The following is an 8,272-nucleotide window of genomic DNA, read 5'->3' as shown; positions in this document are numbered from 1 at the left end:
CTTTTCTCAATTCAACCAGGGAGGTGAGACAAAAAGGAGTGGGCACTCTGCCCTGAGGGTTTTCCCTATCACTCAACACAGGATTACAAGGGATCAGTGCCCCGAGGAACAAGTAAACGACCTCTTACGTAACGAGGTCAGTCTGATCGTTATCACTGCTGTTTGATGTTCGATCCTCGGGGCCGCGGTGATTTGGCCCTCTATCGTTAGGAGTATGGACAGGACAGTTGACTTGTGTGTGTTCACAAGGACGTGTATGAGGGTTCTACATTCTTTATGCAGGCTCACACGGCATATACTCTTGGGACCTGCTAGTCTAAGAATTCAGCTCTCGATAGATACAAAAATTTTGAAAATCGGCCAAGAAGAAGTTGAGTTTTGACAATGTAACTGTTTAACAATAGCCATTGTTTTGTTCTTGTCTTAATCAAATTACGACGCAATGTCAAGTGTAAATCCTGACTAGTGCTGACGAAATTCACCTGTAGATCAGCAGATGTTGGGGTTTTTCTTTAGTCTGATGTATCACTTCATTGTTCGCTCGTGTTGGTTCTCTTGTCATATTTTTTGGGAAACTTGCGTACATCCGCCAAGACATGTTTTTTGTGGTCCCACTAACATATTTTTGTGAGCAATTTTAGTTCTCCAGGGGATGAAAACACTATTTGAATGTTTTTTTTGTTGTATGCTGGGGATATATTGAGGCAGGAGGGCTCGAATCTACAACAGAGTGGTCATGATGGAGACTACTATAGGACCTAATCTTGGTGAAATAACTTGCCTCCTTGCCTGGTGTACGGTGAAAACATGTGAGAGTTCAGTGAGAGCTGAACTATCTCACATGTCCTGTATCACTGTATGCCTGATAAGATATTCACCATGGTGCTTTTTTTTGTCTGTCTCTCTGTTTTTGTTTTATTCTTATTTGAAAGCTGAATGGGTATTTTTATGATGGTTGTTGCTGTTGTGGTTGGTATTTTCTGTGCTAGCTTGGTATTAAAATCATTATTATCATCAGACATTGTTAGGGCCTGTGTTCCACTACTCAGCTGTTCATGTTTCCTTCATATTCTTACAATCAGTATATCATTATTGGTGCTGGTAATCATTATTATTCAATGTTTTTAAGTCTGTGTTAATTTGTTTCCATTTCATGTAAAAGTTATTTTACCATAATAGCATGCAAAGTACATTTTTTGTTCCCAAGAAATCTTATAGTACATGGACATGTTAATGCACATAAATTATAATACCTTGAATACTAGCTGCAAAATTCAAAATGTGACCATGCAACCAGTTCACTGCACATCACAATGCACCAGTGTTGTTTGCAGGCACAGCAATGGGTAATGCACCAGTAATGCACCAGTATACACCACCCATCCAGTACCACGTGGAGTAATCCAGGTTCTGGCCAGGGAGGGGTGAGACCCACCAGCCTGTTGACAAGGATTGCGCATGTGCACTGTGCGGCCAAGCGGCAGTAATCTAGTTAGTGGAGTGGTCTCTTGGGGAGTGCGGCTCCGAGGATGGTTCAAAAGACACTAATCCAGTGCCCACTCCTTTTCCTCTCACCTCCCTGATTCAACGAAGAATCCCCAACAATGCACTCTTGCACAATCTCACTCGGGGTTAAAAAAAAATGTCATAATCTTATGCGTATGATGAATTGTAATCATATAGAACTCTTCTCTTTCACGGACATGCGCAGTCCTTGAAGCCGTTCCTTGAAGCCAGTCTCCGCGGAACATTATCCCCGACGGCCAGGTTACAGACGGATCTTTTGATCAAATTTACTTGCAGCCCGGTTGTAGTCTGCAGCTCTCTCCAAATACCTTCCCCCTTTCTTAAAGGGATTGTTTTGGTTGAGATTGAGATTCAGGTTTAAACTTTTTGCGAGACAATAAGAAACTATATATGAAATATTAAAGTCGGGGATAAGAGAAATTGAAAGTTGTAAATTTGATGAAAATCGGTTTTGAAAAGGCTAAGATATCCCCAAACAAAGCAAACCAAAGTGGTACCTAATCCACCTTTTATTAGGACATTTTTAAAGTGTGTGTCAAAGTTTCATCCATCGTGTACGTTATATACTCCCATGAATTTAGAAATTGTTTTCTTTTTTAATGTTATCATCAATCTTACTTATGTATTGGCGTATATGTAGTATACAAATTACGTGTAAAGAAAGTTTATTGGACTTAAACCAACGTGTTATACCAATTATTTCAAAATTTAAAGTACCGTTTAAAGAGAATGAGATTGAGAATGAAATATATCAGTATCATCGGCAAATGAAACAAAAGAAAGAAGGGCAAAACCGTGTCTCCTAATTAGGCCTAGAACATTCATGTTCGGTTGGTTCTACACAGCCATCAACATTGTATAATGATATTCTTTTTGCTCCATAAATACACTTTAGTGCGTGTGTCATTGGTACTTCCGCTAAAGATTGGCAAGTCCGCCTATTAGTCAGGGTGTATACCTTCCGGTTATATCATTCTTCTGCCATGATTATTATTACAAATTAATTCGTGGAGCTTGTGACGTGGAAGTTTTGTGACTGTTATATGATTCAAAAGGGTGCACAAGATCTCAGAATTTTAAGTCTAAAATCAGAGTGCTTCTGAATTTCAAGCATGAAAATGAACCACGTGTTGGAGGAAGTATTCCCCTCCCACAGGCTTGAATATAGGCCTATATGCTAAATCCAATTTCACCAACAGAGTGCACTTCGATATTTCAAAGTTGAAAATGCATAATCTTTCTCGTATGGGAGGAGGCAACATTAATTCCCCTTTTCACACATTCCCCCGCACATTATTTTCCCCGTATAGGGCCTTTATTATAATAGGTAAACTGATACAAAGGGTGCAAAATGCATGCGCTATATAGATTAGTTTGCAATTCTCCTCGTTTTTCTCATTGTTGTCCATTACTGCGTGTATTACATTGGTTGCCTGTAAAGCAGAGAATCATATCTAAAACTCTGTTACTATTCATGGTACAGCAACAGTGTACATACAGGAACTTGTAGAGTTAAGAACATCAATTCAAACATCTCATCACCTCCGAAGTTCACGGGTCAAACGTTATTGAAATATCATCAGGGAAATCAAAAGTTACTCTTGGTGACAGGGCATTTTCGTATGCTGCACCAAAACTATTGAATAATCTCCCTTTGTTAAGACAAGCAGCTACAATTAATGAGTTTAAGGTCAGGTTAAAAGTCATATATATCTTGAAGTAACGTATTTTATATGTTTGAATTATGTATGTTATTTTGTAATGCGCAGTAGAGTATTATTATAGTAGCTGCGCAATATATAAATGTCCTTTATCATCATTATATGTATAATACTATTATATACCTAACTTCAGCACGCCTATACCTCCACCCATCATCACTAAGTTGAAGAGTTTGTTTGCAAAAACCGATAAGTCCATATTTGTCAAATGGAGATATTTGCGATCAAAGGTCAAGAAAAATAAAGAGAATAATAAGAAAATTTCTGCTTCTTTTGACCATAACTTTAAAAAATACCTTTATAAAAAGTAACCAATATATCATTTAAAAGGTATTATTTTGTACTTTATGACAGAGACAGTATACTTCAAAATCTTCAAAACTGGACTTATCGGTTTTTGCTTCCCGCAACCGGTTGCCAACTGATTTCCGGCTTGCAACCAGCCCAAATGTGAATTGTACATCACATCTCTTGATAAAGGACAGGGCCCGAAAGCTTGCGAATAAAATCAAACTGTGAGGAGTCAAGCTACGTCTATCGTCTCATCCTTTCTCTCACCTACACACTACTAAGATGTGACGGCCCAGGGGTTTAACAACTGAAAACACACCTTTCACACAGCTACAATTAATGAGTAATATATATAATATATATATATATATATATATATATATATATATATATATATATATATATTTATATATATATGAAGAGTTTGTTTGCAAAAACCGATAAGTCCATTTTTGAAGATTTTGAAGTACGGTCTCTGTCATAAAGTACAAAATAATACCTTTTGAATGATTGGTCACTATACACATAAAGGTACATTAGAGTTATGGTCAAAAGAAGCAAAATTTTTCTTATTATTCTCTTTATTTTTCTTGACCTTTAATCGCAAATATATATCCCCATTTTGACAAATATGGACTTATCGGTTTTTGCGAACAAACCCTTCATATACATATATATATATATATATATATATATATATGTATACATATATCATTTATATATTATGGGCTTACTAGAAACAAAATCAGTATTTCACAAAAAGAGTGCACGAAATCTATGAATTTCAAGACCTAGTCTGAAAATGTAAAAATCTCCCAGGTGTGGAAGGAAGTATTCCTCCTTATACCGTCCCTCCCCCTGCACGTTTCCCTGATGATATTTGTCTTAATTTTGATGCATGCACAAGAATCGAACACATCACCTAAAGGGTGCACCAGACGATTTCTGATTTTCAAGTCTGAAAGATGCATAATCTCCACGTGTTGGAGGGAGTATTCCAACGCAGTTATCCGAATTATACCAAATACAATGGTCAATCCATAGATAGGCATACTTTTGTGCCAATGTTACAGACTGATTGCAATACAAGTTGTAACCCTTTACAACGAATGTTATACGTACAGCATTGATCTGGCAGAACTATTATACGCATATTAAAAAAAAAAATCTGAAATTTCTCTATATGTGTCAAAGCATGTGATTTGAGTTAGATAAAACATAAAAGTTCCCTTTTTGTTATAGAACACATTCCAAGTCAGCGGCGAATCCATTTAAAGAAATAAGCGGGGGGCGCGCGTGCGCCTCCATTAAAGGCACCTCCTGGACCCGCCCCTGCAAGTTATGTGAATACCTCGAAATCGCCGTAGTTTTGCCAGATCACGGCCGAAAATAGTTTATACCACACGCCAAGTAGGCCTAACATAAAACTGATTAGATTCTAATTCGGTTACAAATTTTCTTCGTTTTTATCTTCTTCTTCTTCTTCTTCACATTATGTTACTGTCCAACACCCCTATACAAAATTTGTTTAGTTTCTAAACACCTAACTAAACACTTTTCTGTGACAGTTTAAAAACACTGCGACGCGTTTATTTATTAAACATGTTTAGGAACTAAACACATGCTGTGTTTATTTTCAGCACACCCGAGGTGTTTATCACACACACATGTTTATGTTTTAAACGGTTCTGATGTTTAAAAACTAAACACCTGCTCTGTTTATAGCCTAAACACCAAACGTTTACACCATAATCACTCACAGTGTTTAAATACTAAACACCGCACAGTCACATAATCACCCACAATGTTTAAGATCTAAACACTGAAACAAAAAATAAACATGACGCACTGTTTACAATGTAAACACTGCGACATGTTTATTCGCTGTGACAGATTAAAAACACTGCGACATGTTTATTTGCCATTTTAGTGTTTATTCTCAGAACACATGTCTGATTTTTAGATCGATCACAAAATTGCATACACTAAACATGTGACATGTTTACATATTAAACATCGCAATTTCTCAGTGTTTATATGAGACATGTTTACACCTTATACATGCTGAGTGTTTATATGAGACATGTTTACGCATCATACATGGTAATTTCCACGTGTTTATATGAGACATGTTTACACATCATACACTCATACATGCTAATTTCTACGTGTTTAAATGTGACATATCATCATGTATGTTAATTCCCATGTATTTATTAATGTAAAGTGGATTGTTTCCACTTTTTTTTGCATGGAATGAGATAAACGCATAACATTATATAGAATTAAATTTACCCAGAATTTACCTCTGAATGCAAGTTATCAAAACATCAGTCAAAGCTTGGGCAATATCTGATGAATAATAAGTTGAAATCCTTTAAAGGGGAAATCGAGTCCAATAAATAAGATAGTCTGATAAAAAAGAGCAAAATCTTACAAGTTTAACAGTAAAAATTTTAATGAAATTGGACGAAAAATAAGGAAGTTATAAAATTTTGAAGTTTTGCTAATTTCTTCAAAGCAGTTAAAAGCGGATATGAATATGCAAATGAGTGAGTTGACCATGCCATAACCTCACAATTTTCCGTTGATCGTGTACAAAAAACGATGAAATGCAATGTTTATGTTAATGAAATGTGAAATATTATGGTATTGCTGGTTGAATAACTTCAGAAAAGTAATCAGTTAGATATATCAGGACTTGAGCCTCGGGAATAATTGCGTTTGAATGAAAAACTTGAATTTAAGTAAGTTGTGAGGGAATGACATGCACACATTTGCATATTCATATCAACCATTCAAGAACTGTTTCTTCAAAAATTAGCGAAACTTCAAAATGTCATAACTTCCTTATTTTACATCCGATTTCAATCAAAATTTTACCAATGAACTCTTAATATTTTACTCTTTCTTATCAGGCTAACTTGTATTTGGACTGGATTTCCCCTTTAGATATTGCCATGTTTTGCTATACGACACAACAGTGAGTTAAATGCAAGATACCTGGGAGTCACTGGCCTGTACACGAAGACGTAAATGAAATTCTCTCCTATACACACAGTAAAGTTTGTATATGCAGGAAATGGCACACAACTCATTTTGGAGGGAAAAAAAAATATTGCATTTAACAATTGATTTTCAGTCACATGTAATTCTTGGCCTACTTTCAAGAATTGCCGTCTTTCTACTATATTCAGAACTAATTCTTAATAGTATTGTAAAACAAACTAATAAACTTGTTGATTGTGAATTGCAACTCAACACTTCGGAAGCTTGACATGTATGTAACACCTCCAGGAACATAACTGCAGTCTGTGAACAAATCCATGCCGACCTTGAAGATTGCATCAATTATTGGCAAAGTGCTTTGGGGTGTACCCGAACCAGATTAACTCACGGCAAATTATACCATGCACAACACTATGGTCGTATTGGTACTGATCAGGGAGTGTAGATGATGCACTCCATCATAAGGAGACCAAAAATAAATAAATAAATAAATAAATAAATAAATGTTTTCACTGTATTTAGCCTGTGGTGAACATCTGCAATCCCTGATCAGTACCAATAATGGAACTTAAATACATACATGATATTGTTCTTTTCACTGCGACGATCACTGAAAGTACATGTAGGCTAACAGTACTGTATGGATTTTTCACTTTTGCTATTTTGAGAGAAATATCAGAATGTTAGTGGATTTCAAGGGGTGAGTGAGAAAAAACTTCTACCTTGCTAGAACCTTGGAGAAAGAAGTCAAACTCAATGGGTATACATGAATAGTCTCTTAGAATCTAATCAGTCTCATCATACTCCACATAATCATGGTATGGAGGGCTACTTTCAATCTCGACACAGCAGAGTTTTTGGTAAAGACAAGAGGATATGAACAAAGAAAAAATAATGCATTGCAACTGGAGGCGGGAGGGTATGCAAGGCTGTCATGAACACGCGATGTGATCAGCAAGACTCCTCCCTTGTCAATTTGTCAGTCAGTTGCAAGACTCCTCCCTATTCTCCATACATGTTGTAATACATTTCTAATACCTCTCTCAATGTGACCGATTTCAAGAATATCTCAGAAAGAAAATATTAACTACCGAATACTGCATTTCCTATCAGGTCTACAAGAAAATTGCAAAGAATTCCAAACAAATGTAACTACTGGCCTCTTATTTGCGTCAAATATCTGCTGATTGATTGGAAGCACTTGAGGGGAAAAAAATGAAATGGCTGATATTTTGATTTGATTTGTTTTGATTTCTATTCCTTTTTGCACTAGAATATAACAGAAAGCCAATCGAACAAAGTTCTTGAGTAATACCTTAACAGTGAATTACAAGGACATTGGTTGATGAATAAAATGAAGTGAATAAAATTGTTTTTCTTAATAGTGCAAAACGATTTCGAGCAAGTGTCTTTACATGTTAGATAAAATTACAATTTTACGTACCCAGGGGCGTCACCAGCTTTTTTTCAAGGGGGGTGCGTTTTGACACTAATGTTTACGAGATTTTTTTTTTGACAGACATTTAGAATATAGGAAGCTCTCAGTCATTAGACTTTTACTGTTTTTTTAAGGAAACCAAGCGGGGAAAGGGCACCGGTAGCTAGGATTTCATCTTGGGGGGGGGGGGGGGGGGGGGGGGGCACCGGGCGCAACTGCTGGCAATTACTGGCAGCAACATCAGGTGAATGGCATAATAATTAAACGCGAGCGAGCAAAGAGAGCG

Source organism: Diadema antillarum, unplaced genomic scaffold, assembly GCF_040938485.1.
Source record: "Diadema antillarum isolate AM-2024a unplaced genomic scaffold, OU_Dant_1.0 seq00002191_RagTag, whole genome shotgun sequence".
Lineage (NCBI taxonomy): Eukaryota > Metazoa > Echinodermata > Echinoidea > Diadematoida > Diadematidae > Diadema > Diadema antillarum.
Note: the sequence above shows the minus strand (reverse complement) of the source record.